Raw genomic sequence first — 13,345 nt, 5'->3', positions numbered from 1 at the left:
TTGGATACACTGATGCTGATTGGGCAGGCAGTGTGGTGGATCGTAAGAGCACTTCCGGGTGTTGTTTCTCCTTGGGATCTGCTTCGATATCCTGGATGAGTAGGAAGCAGAAGTCGGTGGCTTTGAGCACCACCGAGGCAGAGTATATTGCTGCTAGCATGGCCTCCTGTGAGGCAGTCTGGTTGCGAAAGCTCTTCAGTGAGCTGTTTGGATTTACATTGGATACCACCGTGATCCTATGTGACAACCAGAGTGGGATTCATTTGTCAGAGAATCCCATATTTCATGATTGCTCCAAGCATATCGATATCAGGTACCACTATATTTTAGATATGGTGCAACAGGGAGCTATAAGGCTCCAACATATTGGTACAGATGAACAGGTCACCGACATTCTGACAAAGCCCCTATGAAAGGTCAAATTTTTGATTTTCCGAGAATGACTTGGTGTCGTTCAGAAACCCTCTGATGAGGGTCCTGTATGATGTATTGAGCTCTGGGAGCTCCGGGGGACGCGGGGTACTTCTTGGAGCAACATATGACCACAGGGTGACTCACCATCCCCTGGTGATGTACGTGTACAAGGTAAAAGAATCAAAACTTTCCCTATGACACCCCATGGCAACTATGTAGCAGGATTGTTAGTTCTCCTGTGAGGTTTGGATGATGTGCTCTCCATGGCAATTGTGGACAGGATGATTTGCTCTCCTGTGGATAGGATGATTCGCTCTCCTGTGGACAAGATGATTCGCTCTCTTGTGGGACAGGATGATTCGCTCTCCTGTGGACGGGATTGATTAGTTCTCCTATCGAGGCATCCTACCCATGCAGTCTAGGACTCATGGGAAGTACCTCTCATCTGATCAATGAGCAGGGAAATGAGGATAGGGACCATAGTAGTACCGATGGATGCATCGCTATATCTACCATACTCCCTATGCTAAGATGACCTTCATTGATCTGGGATCAATGATACTGGTCTGGGACCAGTGGTAGGAGTTGTACCCATTATGACACCGACTTTGGGTCGGTTGAGGACTAGTCTGGGACCAGTGGTACACACTCTGAGACTGACTTTGAGTCAGTGGAGGATGGTATGATACATCCTCGATCATTTCTTCTTCTTCATAATTTGGACAGAGCAGAGCAGAGCAGATCAGAACAGGGCAGAACAAAACAGAGCAGAGCAGGCAGAATAGAGTAGAGCAGAGCAGGGGTCAAGCTGTACAGGGCAGTGCATTTGATGGATGAATAGTAGCGACCGACAGACGAATTGCAAATGGAGTTCTCCCTAGTTCAGAGGGACTGTTAAAATTGGCAACTAGGGCCAAACTCCATATGGGTCATCTTATTCATGGCTGATAATATTTTTATTAGACTCCTCTCGTCGAGAGGTGTAGGATTGATCTAAAGATCATCGAATTCCGATAAGTATTTATGGAAATATGAATTTATTTTGATTATGGAATAATTATCAAACCGACCAGCAACTCATGTAGGCTCAGAAGCCCAACAGTCGCGTCTATTCAATCATCAACATTTGTATATAAATATAGGAGGTATTTTCCTCATTTGGACACACTCATCTCATCACATGTCTCTCTCTCTCTCTCCTGCACAGAAAAGAGGCTCTTCTCCTACTATGCAGAAAGAGACTCTTCTCTCACACGTGTGGAAGGAAGGACGCAGATTTAGGGCTGTAACTGCAGATCGGAAGTTTGACCAGCGTTGACCATCAGACTCTCTCTCAGAACTGCGTTGTAGGTGGAACTGACTCTCCTCAGAAGCCCGCATTTTTTGTTGAAGGAATCAAGCCGATTCGATGGTCAATTTGCAAGATATTGTCTGCCCTAGTTGAGGGTTGATCTAGGGTTTGCTGCTACTAATGTAAATCAGATTTATGTACTATTTCTCTCTACTGAATTATTGAAGATAAAAAGAAGATTTGATCAAAGGGTTTCCCCATATTGGGGTTTGTCCCTGACTAGCCGCCACATCTTGTGTCTCTTGTCTTGGCTTGTTTTTTTGTCAATTGTTTAATGTTCTATCTACACTTTACTTAATGTACATGTGATTGCTAATCTATGGATAATAATAAGAAAAGAAGTAAACTGCTCTAAGCATAGAACATACCATAAATTAACAGATGGAGGCATTGGGTAGGGCTTTAAACCATTTTTTGACCTCTCCATCAAGGGATTGTACAAAAAGTATCAGGACCACATCAAGTTTTTCTACATTTATAAGCTCAGCAAAAGCGCAAAAGGTTTCAATGTGTCTCTGTGCAGTGTTTTCATCCTCCCCATTGAACCTAGGTAAAAGCTTTGAGTAGTCCTGAGGCATAGCACTTAGAGGTTGAGGTAAATCAAGAGGGGCATATTTATTCAATAAGAAACCCGAAACATCCATCTGAATTAATGGAGGGGGATTGAGATTTGTTGGAGGAACTTGGGTCAGAACGACAGTGGTTGGAGTGGATAGACCGAGAGCAGGGTACGTAAGTACCTTAGGAGTAGATTCTAAGCAGTGAGTGACAGTAGGTTGGGAGCTGGATGAGGAAACTTCAAAAAATGATGAGGCAGTAGCATAGGCAGTAGGAGTTTTCTCCTTCCAAACTTTCCTGAAAATTAATTTCTCTGGGTTAGATACAAACAGGGTTTTTTGTTGAGAGGTATCTGAGCGAGTGTGAGGATTTCTAAATGCCAGGATGATAAATGATAATGGGATTTGTGGAGTCGCCAAGGTGATGAGGATGCAATCAGAATGTCTTTGCTCACCTACACAAAGAGTGCTTAACTTGTCATATCCCAGGGGAAAAATCCTTCAATACGTTCCCGGCAGTGACGCCAGAAGATGTTGTCGCTCCCAGAGACAACCTTGGATTACTTACATGACCTGTGCCTGGGCACATCTAGATTCTCTGTGTCTCATATGATTCTTAGGAAACTGGAGACATCACATATATTTTATATATTTATAATAAACAACGTGGGTTGGTTCATTCATCTAAAGGCGTAAGCCATGTATTTCTGGTACTTCTTCACATATACAATTCACAGAAATATATGCATAAAATAGTGGAGGCCGAGTAGTTGAAGGACCTACAGTTTAATAAGCTTTGACGGAGCAATGAGAGAGGATAACGAGGAGTAACTCATCACATAGAGCTTGAAGCGTTAGGAATTCTACGCTTATCATATAGAGCTTGAAGCATCAAGAATTTTGATGCTTGTTTGAGCTACAGGTAGATATAATGGACGAAAGAGATATTGGGTGCGATGTTTCATGGAGCGCAATTTAAAGATATGATCTCACAATCCATACAGGCACATGCATTAACAAGTCAATACAAATGAATCTGTAAGAAAGTATGAAACATTTCTAGCAGCTACGATTACATGAATTCAGAGAAGAAACATGAACATAATGGAATTTAACAGAGGGATAACATATTGTAGTACTCGAAGTGGGAATCACCACCATTCCCTTATTATTCTGAAAGATGCATATCATAAAGTCATACAGTCTGAAAATAACGTGTACTTCTTTCTTTAGGATTTTGAACCTGTGTAAAGTGTTGCTTCCCACTATTTATCTGTGGAGGGGAGCATTGAACAATAATTACAACAAAATATCTCAGCCGAGCCTCAGTTGTCAGATCAACTAGCTGTCTCGGCCTGGGATGGCTCTGTGGCCCAAAAAACCACTACAAAATATTAATTGCACTATTAAATAACGACACATTACAGTACAACAAAACAAGCTAATAATAGCAGATAAAAATGCCAAAAATATCTCCATGCCCATCCCTGTGATTGCCTTTGCTTCTTGTTGTTGCTTGCCCATGGTCTAGCCTCCTGTTCCACCCAGTCAATTCCCATCTCTTCTGCCTTTACTGCTCGGATCGTTCGTTCTTCAAAACTGAGAGCGGTCAGCTTATCAGTTTAATGCCATAGTATAGACGTAGAGGACACCTGGGAAGTACTTCGTCTTCCCTCTGTATGGAGCACCATGCTGGATCATCAACCCTGACCTTCCATGCCTTCATTTACTCTGTATTTTTTGACCCTGGTTTTGTGTCACAGTGGGCCTTTCTAGGTCAACCCATGCCAATTTTGAATGATGCACTTCCTTTCTTGAATGCCTCAGCTTCCAACCCACCATGCTTTTAAAGCTTTGCGTTACTACATCGCAGAGCTATCGCATCGGGGTTTTACATTAAAGGTCCTTACAGGACGGGAGTGCCTCCCCTTGACAATTGTGATTGCCGATATGTGGGATTGGGCCCACTCAGGATATTGCAATTGACCATTACTTAGTGTTACCTCTGTTTTCTCCGTCTGATGACCGTGCTACTTGATATACGCTGAAAAACACCATAGCCATGCCACTGAGCGGAAGCGAAATAGACGTTTTAATGCTCGTTGATCTGGGCCGATTCTTTCTGGGTCGTTGATCTGGGCCTGATGGTATCACAATCGTAAATGCAGGAGAGGGCCCTTTTACCATATTTCATAGTGCTTGTTGACTGTCCGGACGCGAAACTGCCATAAGGCATGATACATAAAATATCGCATCTGGAACTAAGACATCACATATCACCATTGAAAAGGGAAAATGGGCTTTAACACGGATTTAAGGTGATTTTTGATGTTCTAGACACGATGGTATATAGAATATATCACATAAAATATCGCATTCGGGAGGGTTCTCGCACATCGCAATCGCGAGTTGGAATGGACTTCGGCGGAGGAGGGACTTTGACTTGTGTGATCCCCGATTGAGATATTGCAATCGGGGGGGAAGAATTATCACAATCAACGAGGAGTGGTGACTGGTGGATATGGCAATCGACGGGGAAACATTGCGATATGTGATATCAGTGGAGGAGGGATTCCATCGCAATCAGTGGGAAGGAGTGATGATGGGCGGATATGTATCACAAAAAGGGAAAAGGGCTGATAGCGATTATGGTTTGTTGGTCCCGACACTTAAAGAGGGTTTCGACATGATTTCTAAATATTTTGAAACATTTCAAAGGGGAATGGGAAACACAACTAGAGTTGGATATACAAAAGGGTTTCGGCTAGAGTTAAAAATGGGTTACTGCGACTAGAGTTAGAAAAAGAAGAAGGAAAAATGGGGTTTGTGAATGAAATGGTTTTTAGAGAATATGGAAATTTCTCCAAAACTATTTAAGCTGGACCTTTTCTTCCCCCTTCAATCTCCAATTTACAAAGCACAACAACCTCCTCTCTGTTCTTTTGCCCTCTTTGTACAAATAGAATTCTCTTTTCAGAAGGTGACAATAGATGTCATCATCACAAGGGAGGTTTCTGTAGCAAGATTTACATGATACATGATTAGAGTTTCAAGCCATATGGTTCTTTTAAGGAGCTTGTAAATAAATCAATTATAAGTCTCCAATAAAGGAGGGTTCAAAGGTAATAAGAGTCTAATGTTTATGGGAGAAGGTTCCTGCAAAGCCTTGCCAGCCAAGATGAAAGTTAGAAATGTTCAAGTACAATTTCCTCCAACCCCAATAAACCTTAGAAAAGTTATTGTAAGCTATGCTTTTTATGATATGCTTACTTATGTTACACAAAAGCATATAACAACAAGGAAACAACATATAAATGATTATACCATCAAAAGGATTGAAGGATATTAGGCTATTAGATAGGTAAACATGGGATAGGGCAACTTTAGGTTTTTAATGGTTAAAAATGGATAGAACAACAATGGAAATCCTAGGTAAACATGGGATAGGGTAACTTTAGGTTTTTAATGATTAAAAATGGATAAAACAACAATGGAAATCCTAGACAACAACACTATATTTGGGGTGAAAACATGCAATAAATAATAGATTTTCCTTTTCGAATATTAATACATGTAATTTACACCTAAATACAATAACAAATAGGAACAAACTTGTATTAAATGGAAATTTAAACCAAATCCTAACCCTAGTTACCAGAAAATAAGGGAGAGAAATTTGAAAAGGTGATCCCACAACTAAACTCGTGCCTCTACTCAATTGGGCGAGTTCCATGATAGAAGGACTTGGTTGAAGAGTGTGGGAGACTAAATAGCCTCTCTTGGAAATCAAAATTTGTATTAAATGCAAATTTACACTAAACCCTAACCCTAGTTACCAGAAAATAAGGGAGAGAAATTTCAAAAGGTGATCCCACAACTAGACTAGTGCCTTTATTCAATTGGGTGAGGTCGATGATAGAAGGACTTGGATTTAGAGGGTGGAAGACTAAATAAATCACTTATAAGTCTTCAATAGAGGGTTCAAAGGTGATAAAAGTCTAATGTTTATGGGAGAAGGTTCCTGCAAAGCGTTGCAGGCCAAGATGAAAGTTAGAAATGTTAAAGTACAGTTTCCTCCAACCCCAATAAACCATAGAAAAGTTATTATAAACTAGGCTTTTTGTGATATGCATACTTATGGTATACAAAAGCATATAATAACAAGGAAACAACATATCAATGATTATATCATCAAAGGATTGAAGGCTATTAGGCTATTAGATAGTTAAACATAGGTTAGGGAAAATTTAGGTTTTTAATGGTTAAAAATGATAGAACAACAATATAAATCCTAGACAAGAACACTATATTTGGGATGAAAACATGCAATAAATGATAGATGTTCCTTTTCAAATATTAATACATCTAATTTACACCTAAATACAATAACAAATAGGAGAAAACTTGTATTAAATGCAAATTTAAACCAAATCCTAACCCTAGTTACCAAAAAATAAGGGAGAGAAATTTGAAAAGGTGATCCCACAACTAAACTAGTGACTCTACTCAATTGGGGGAGTTCCATGATAGTTACCAAAAACTAAGGGAGAGAAATTTGAAAAGGTGATCCCACAACTAAACTAGTGCCTCTACTCAATTGGGTGAGTTCCATGATAGAAGGACTTGGTTGAAGAGTGTGGAAGACTAAATAACTTCCCCTGGAAATCAAAATCGCTATTAAATGCAAATTTACACCAAATCCTAACCCTAGTTACCAGAAAATAAGGGAGAGAGAAATTTCAAAAGGTGATCCCACAACTAGACTAGTGCCTTTATTCAATTGGGTGAGGTCGATGATAGAAGGACTTGTATGTAGAGGGTGGAAGACTAAATAACTTCTCTCAGAAATCTAAGTGACTTCTTTTAGTAGGATAGTTAAAATAAGAGGATAAACACAACAAGTTCCTTTGATGAATTCCTGAATGGAAAATTTTGCAAAACATGTAGAAACAAGATTTCATGAAAGATTTTTCACTTTAATATGGCACAAGAGAAACCCTAATTTCAGAAAATAATATGCAAAATTGAAGGAAATGATAATAAACTTATGTCGTTCAATCAAGAATCATTTCAAGAATCCAAAAATAGTTTCTTCACGCAAAAACATCTCTTTCCAAACAATTCACTTCGTCAACCATCGCTTGTGACCAAGGGAATAAGAAAAGAACACTAGTGTGCATTCATTCAAGATAAGAAAAGAGAGAGAGCGTGTGATGATTATTAATTGAAAATGACTTCCCTTTATTTATACGAGGGCAATCAAGTCATTTTTCACTAATCTACAACAAAAATCCTCAAAAATTTGCTTGAAGCATTCCGCTAGGCTAAAAGGTCACATGTAGACCTCAAGATCAGTGTTGTGAAAAGCGCGATTAAATCGCGCTTTTTACACGAAAAAATCGGCTATTTTTTTGCCGATTTTTTTTCTGAAAAAAGCACGCTTTTTTCGAAAAAAGCACGATTTTTTTCCGAAAAAAGCGCGATTTTTTTCCGAAAAAAGCGCAGGGTTGCCGAGACAGCACGATTTTATAATTTTTTTTTTGGTTTTTCATTTGGTCATTTGGGTTTTTTCATGCAATTTTTTGAAAGAAACAAATAAATTTTGAGTGGGGCAGCGTAATGATCAAGTCTAGGCCCTAGTATGGAAATGCTATTCATGGTAATGTTAAATTCTTAAAGTAAAAGTGACATTCTCCTTAATCTTCATTTTCATCCTTTTACTTAAATTTTTAACATTACCATGAAATGACTCAGGATGTTTGAGAGTGGTTCCAGTGTCATTGGATTTCATATGGAGAAAGTAGAATTTTAGATTTCATTTAAAATCCAGCAGACTTATCAGTTTTTCAGGATTTCAGGATTAGGAGATTGTAATGTTTCCAGGTGACACCACCTGCTCGGGCTACCCCTGCCACCAGTAGAGGAAGTGGTCTACCTCCTATAGCTCCTACTTCTAGTTCTTCAGCTTCTAGAGCACATCAAACTCCACTGCCATCTCCACCAGCACAGGCACTAGCATCTACATCTAGAGGGAAAGGGAAAGCTGTGGCATTTTCTCGCAAGAGGGGCAGAGGAAATCAATAGGATTAGACCTCATTTTATTGTATATGAAATTATGACATGATGAGATACATTATCATATTTTTTGTTGATATTTTGAGGCTGAGTTGGGACTCAGGAGTCAGGACTTACTATTCAGGACATGATTCAATGTTATGTGTGATTTTAGCGCTAGAAATGATATTAAACATCTTATATATTAGTTTTTTTATCATATTTATGTGTCAATGTATTTATTTTATGTTGTAGATGGTTTAGATATTAAAAAAATTGAAAAAAATGAATATTTTTGAACCAAACGATTTTTTCCCGCTCTTTTCCGATTTTTTCCCGATTTTTCCGATTTTTTCCAATTTGTTCCCCGCACCGATTTAATCCCGCTCGCGCTTTTCACAACATTGGTTTATTGCATTCAAGTAATTTTCACATTTGAGGCCTCCCCACAGCTAAAATAGGATTGAAAATGAATTTTTAACACGTTGCAAATTCAAAATTTGGGTTAAACCCTCTTGGTGTACTCACTAAAATAATTTCCATATTTAAACTAAAAAAGTGAATTTCGACTATCCTATCTATCTTCCGCACCTAAGTTACGTGAGTTTTAAACTAAAAATTTAAGTAGGGCTGGAAATGGGTAGACCAATTTTGACATCATGCATGTCACAGGGTAGACCAATTTTGACATCATGCATGTCTTGGACATCCTAATATTGTCCTAGTTCTATCGCCTAGAAACCTATCTTGACCAATTGACCATGTTTGACTAAGTTGTAACTAACCATTGGGTGTTACTAAAGAAATTTCGACTGTCCTTTCTATCTATCTTCCACACCTAAGTTACGTGAGTTTTAAACTAAAAATTTAAGTAGGGCTGGAAATGGGTAGACCAATTTTGACATCATGCATGTCACGGACATCCTAATATTGCCCTAGTTCTATGGCCTAGAAAACTATTTTGACCTATTGACCATGTTTGACTAAGTTGTAACTAACCACCAGATGTTACTAAAGAGTGATGTCCAAATGACATGTTACTAAAGAAATTTTCATTTATAAACATTTTGTGTACAATTTATCAGTGGATTTTTCTATTTCGTTTTCTCTTGGCTCTTGTTGTAAATAGTTCTTAATAACAGACAAGTAAATTCCAGTTACATAGAATATAGGGGAAGATCCACCAAGGGGCTACATAGTCACTTAGAGCATGCAACCAAGGACCTAGTCTTGGTTGAAAACTTGTTCAAGGGTGGGGCTATAATGGTTGGCCAAACCCTTATCGGGGATATTTTCAACTAGATGAATATCTCTTCCAGTGGCATAATGGACCTGAAAATTAGAGACACTTCACTTGAAGTAGCACCTAGTTGAACTGGGGGACTTGTGTAACTATCTTAAACAAGGTTGGGGTGAAATGGTTTATTGGATTCCAAACTCATTTCATTGTCCGAAGTGCAAGGCCAACTTAAGAGTGGTTTTAATTCACAACCTGCACTTGAAGGTAAATATTGGGCTAAGGTAAGTATATCTCGGAAACCATCCTATTATAAAAATTCAAAATCATTTTATTTTTCTGTTTTATAAAAATAAAGAATAAAAATATTTACTAGCTTACACTTTCTGAGTTTTATCTTCAAATTAGCTCTTTAATTGTGGTGTTTTAAGCGATAATTTTTAGATTTTATCCAAGGGAAAACTACACCTTATTTTGGGCTTTCAAACGCACATATTTCATGAGGTATATTGAGTTAATTTTTGCAAATCTGCACTAATTTACAATAATACATCCTTAGACCCAACAAAAACCAACAAAAGTCAAGGTACGAGGGCGTTTTCCAACTACGTATACATTCATAAAACCCTTGCATTAGTTACTGAATTTATTGATCTAGTTTATATCACTGTTTTGGGACTATTTATAGGGCAATTTCCAACTACATATAAATTCATAAAACCCTTGTATTAGTTACCGAATTTATTGATAAAGTTTATATCACTGTTTTGGGACTATTTATAGCCAATTACAACAATTAGAAAGCTAAATTACAAACCAAAACAAATTTCTGGGTTTTCACCTCATGGGTATTGAACCCTTAGACTTATGCAACAAGTTTCCAGCTTGCTAGAAACACAAATTTCTTGCACATATGAAGCTTAGGAATGGTTAAGTTGATATACCATTTGCTGTCCTAGCTGCCCCACTCCTAGATTATCAATTTTACAGTGTATAGACATTTGTGGGTGGCCTTGAAAGATTTTTTTTGCTGTTTTCTGTTTTTTCTATGTTTTACAGATCTGCAGTTAGATGACAAGAAGCAGAAAAACACAAGACAGCCCCTTACCAAAGGTCCGTTTCAAGAACAACTTATATATTTGGTGAGTGTATTATATTTTTATTTTTATGAACTGTTTACATGTTTAATATCTCAAGTTTAGAGTAAATCACTTTGTTGGTAAAAAAGATTTGTATGCATAATATCATTTCCAGATCAACCTAATAAGAAAATTAATTTCCCTCTTCACCCAAGAACCCATTTAAATCACTTTGTTGGTCAAAAAGATTTGTATGCATAATATCATTTCCAGATCAACCTAATAAGAAAATTAATTTCCCTCTTCACCCAAGACCCCATTTAAGGCACTAGTCTACTACTAATTGTTGGGTGAAGCATCCCATAGAGGGAATTCTTCCACAGTCATTCAGGTAGGAGTTGGTATTAAAGAGTGGGGACATGCATTGAAATGACAATGGACGTTTGTTTATTGTGCCATAGTGTATAGGGTTGTAGGAACCTTGACAAACCTGATAGTTTAGGTGGCAACATGATCTCTTTTAAATTACTCTTTTAAGAGTTTCACTTACACAAGTTCAATCCATGATCTTTTTTTTTATTTTGTTTCAAACATGTTCTTTCATAAAACTTCGACAAGCCCCACAAGAGTTGGTGTAACATATGGATTTTGACTTTGCGTATGATTTTTTTTTATTAATTTATTATATATAATGTTTTCATTTTGGTTGAACAGAACTTACCTCTCATCTATTTGAACCCAAGTACAATACAACAATGTGTACTAACATGCTTATCTTTTTCATGGTTGGTGGACGGTGTGGAAACCTATGAACTATGGTATCCACTTGCACAAAGGACCTTGTTGTTCATCTAGTTTGTAGTGTTGTCTTAGTTCAAAGTCTCTTGGACACATTATACAAGTGACAAACTGCCTTAGGGGATAGTCTAAATATGAAAAAAGGACCTTGTAGGACAATACAACAATGTGTACTAACATGCTTATCTTTTTCATGGTTGGTGGACGGTGAGGAAACCCATGAACTATGGTATCCACTTGCACAAAGGACCTTGTTGTTCATCTAGTTTGTAGTGTTGTCTTAGTTCAAAGTCTCTTGGACACATTATGCAAGTGACAAACTGCCTTAGGGTATAGTCTTAATATGAACAAAGGACCTTGTTGTTTATCTAGTTTGTAGTGTTGTCTTAGTTCAAAGTCTCTTGGACACATTATGCAAGTGACAAACTGCCTTAGGGTATAGTCTAAATATGAACCTACCCTACATTACGTTACATTGCAAGTTGCCACCCATACATGATTGATTTCTTATCTTCCTCATGGTAGATCTTTGGCCCTTGAACTGCCATGAATATTTTCTTAAATGCTCAGTATATTTTCCTACTTTATTTGATTGTTACTCTTTTCCATTCCTACCCTGTTCCCATTCAAAACATATGCAACCATGCTTCCATGATAATTGGCATTTTGCTCCTTAAGGGAATGTAGTACAAAAAACATGACCTATGGCAATACCATGGCTCATGGTGAGTTTTGAAAGCATCATTTTAAACTAGTATATCGGTTCATCTTTCCCTTCATGACTCTTTTGCTGCCCTTAATTTAATGTAGTTAATTGCTATACTTCTTTGTAGTTTACCTTTCGAATTGTAACTTATCACATTAAAAAAATATTCTTCTTAGTATCGAATCGTAACTCATCACATTAAAGCAATATTCCTCTCAGTATCGCTATGACCCGAGTCCATCAAATGCTTACATGCAAGACTAACCAACCACCTTTGACTATGTAAGTAAGTTTTTAGTTCACACCCAATTAATTTAGTTTAATTGAGGGTTGATTTCAGGAGTGAAATCCTCATCCTTTGTATGTGTCTTGGACCATTGTCTTTTTGGGCATTGGTACTTTTTGTTTATTTCGATGTTTGTGAGGTCACAAATTGTTATGAAAAACTTTGTCCATATGCAAGATTTTCCATCAAATGCTTACATGCAAGACTAACCAACCACCTTTGACTATCTAAGTAAGTTTTTAGTTCACGCCCATTTAATTTAGTTTAATTGAGGGTTGATTTTAGGAGTGAAATCCTCATCCTTTGCATGTGTATTGGACCTTTGTATTTTTGGGCATTGGTACTTTTTGTTTACTTCGATGTTTGTGAGGTCACAAATTGTTATGAAAAACTTTGTCCATATGCAAGATTTTGTTTGTCCATAGTTCAATGACTAGTTGCTATTTCTCTCATGGAATATATAACTTTACTATCTTGTTTCTTCGTGAATACATTACACTTCCCATGGATTAGAGTTCCTTTGTCCAAAAATTTATGAATATATTCATTGGGAAGGGGAAGCTTTTCTTGCACATCTCTAAATTGTGCATGATTATATTAGTTTGTGATTCCTCTCTGTTGACTTTAGCCTTCAAATACTTTTGAATGTTAGTTTCTCTAGCATCGGATGTGTTTCAGCCACGAAATTTGGTGGAGAGTCCCGAATGCACGAGATCTCCAAAACCCATAAATCGTTTCTGGAAATTCAACCTAGAGATGACTTAATTAGATTATTAACCCATTTTTTTAATGTTTCCCAAGTCTAAACTTAGTAAAACTGGTTAATTTATCATAATTAATTAAGTCAAGGTGAGAATAGTCTA

At 37.6% G+C, this 13,345-nt stretch overlaps 1 long non-coding RNA gene across 1 annotated transcript in view; it reads left to right on the top strand.

The window, feature by feature from the left end:
* Positions 1–13,345, top strand: part of LOC149216732 (uncharacterized) — a 159,913-nt gene that overhangs the window by 109,678 nt on the left and 36,890 nt on the right. The window contains exon 4 of the long non-coding RNA XR_016250101.1: positions 10,673–10,755. This is a non-coding gene — a long non-coding RNA (uncharacterized LOC149216732). The remainder of the gene's footprint in view (positions 1–10,672; positions 10,756–13,345) is intronic.

The sequence above is a fragment of the Pinus tabuliformis genome, chromosome 1_1, assembly GCF_031772625.1.
Source record: "Pinus tabuliformis cultivar Carrire ecotype Pingquan chromosome 1_1, CPIR1, whole genome shotgun sequence".
Classification (NCBI taxonomy): domain Eukaryota; kingdom Viridiplantae; phylum Streptophyta; class Pinopsida; order Pinales; family Pinaceae; genus Pinus; species Pinus tabuliformis.
This window is presented reverse-complemented; position numbering and strand designations above follow the sequence as displayed.